The sequence below is a fragment of the Bison bison genome, unplaced genomic scaffold, assembly GCF_000754665.1.
Source record: "Bison bison bison isolate TAMUID 2011002044 unplaced genomic scaffold, Bison_UMD1.0 scf7180017845702, whole genome shotgun sequence".
NCBI lineage: Eukaryota > Metazoa > Chordata > Mammalia > Artiodactyla > Bovidae > Bison > Bison bison.
In genome coordinates, this window is record NW_011476275.1 from 151,622 (window position 1) to 153,131 (window position 1,510).

The following is a 1,510-nucleotide window of genomic DNA, read 5'->3' on the forward strand; positions in this document are numbered from 1 at the left end:
GGCCCGACACTTTTCCGGTGGAACACGGGGGAGGGGAGGCGGCCAAGGAGGCCGAGGCGGCGGTGCCCAGAACCCCTTTTTCAGAGTCGGGTGCGGGCGGCCAGGAGGCTGATAGGAGGCCTTCCCCGCGCCGGCCGTCAGCCGTCCCATGGTGGGGGGAGGTGACAGGATGAGGATCCAGGGGTGGAGGAGGGGGTTTCGGGGCGGTGGTTGTGCACCACAGTGCGGACCGGCTGGAGATCCCGGCCGCACCGGCGTCTAAACCCTCCGCCCGGGAGGACTCATGAGCCTCCTGGGTGCTCCGCTGCAGCCGGCTGGGGTGGGTTGGGTCCCAAAGCCAGCCAAACCTGACCCTCCCAGCGGAGCCAAGAGGCCCCCGGCCATCCTTAGTGAAGCGGGCTCTCCTGGGTTTGGCGTCACTGCCTTTCTGGTGTTCTGTCTCCGGTGCCATTAACTGCCTTTCCTTCAACAACCGTTCATGGAGCATCCCCGGTGTGCGGCTCTGGCCTGGCCTGACGCCTCCCGGGCCTGTGAGCCAGGCCAGCTTCTGCCGTTGGCCCCGCCCTGCTCCTGCTTGTCCCTGGTGGGGATGGAGACCCGAACCGCCTGCCTGCCTGCACTGGGGCTGCCAGGTGGAGCCCCCCCAGGAGTCATACTTCTTACTTTCGCAGCACATTTCCTGTTGGAGCTGTTTTTTTTTTTTTTTCCTTGCACCCTTTCTGGGTGACGTTTGTGGTAACGGGGTTGGGGGGTGGGGGTAGGGCACAGGAGAAGTGTCTTCTTAACCATACACCCGCGGAGAGAGATGGCAAGAGGGAGGGGCTGAGGCAGGATGGCAGGGTGGTCAGGATGGGGCAGGGTGGGAAGAGGGACCCTGTAAGAGCGGCCCAGTCCTCTGGGCAGGGCCGGGGTACCCTGGGCACCATGTGATTATGCGTGGATGTGAGTGTATGTGATTGTCTGGTGAGTGGGCTGTGTGTGCAGAGTTCTGCCGGGGATCCGCTTCTTCTGTGGTCTTCTGTGATGTCCAGGTGACAGGAGAGTGGGACGGATCAACTTGGAGAGGCTTCTGGGGCTTTTTCCTTAGACGCTGAAGGTGAGGCGCTGTGTGTCCTGAGATGTCACAGTTCAGGTGTGATGCCATCCTTGGGAACTACACAGCGCTGGGGCCCAGGGACATGCTGTAGGCCGTGGCTCTTGGTTAGTTTCCTTCTGGGCCTCAGGTCTGGGGAGCAGGGACTGCACCAGCTCTGGCCACACTCAACATAACCTGAAAACTGAGGCCAAGAGGCCAGCTGGTTCCCTTGAGCTTGACGCTTGGTTTCAGCCTACACTCCAGTCGGACTTGTCTGATAGGGTGGGGGTGGGGTGGCCTAATTAGCCTGCTGCACTCAGAAGGCCATGCCCTTGAACCCATGGCAGTTCTGGGTCTATATCCAGGCCCGGTATCCATAGGCTTGGTATAGCCAGGCTCATCAACCAAACTTATGCCAGGGGGCTTTCCTAAAGG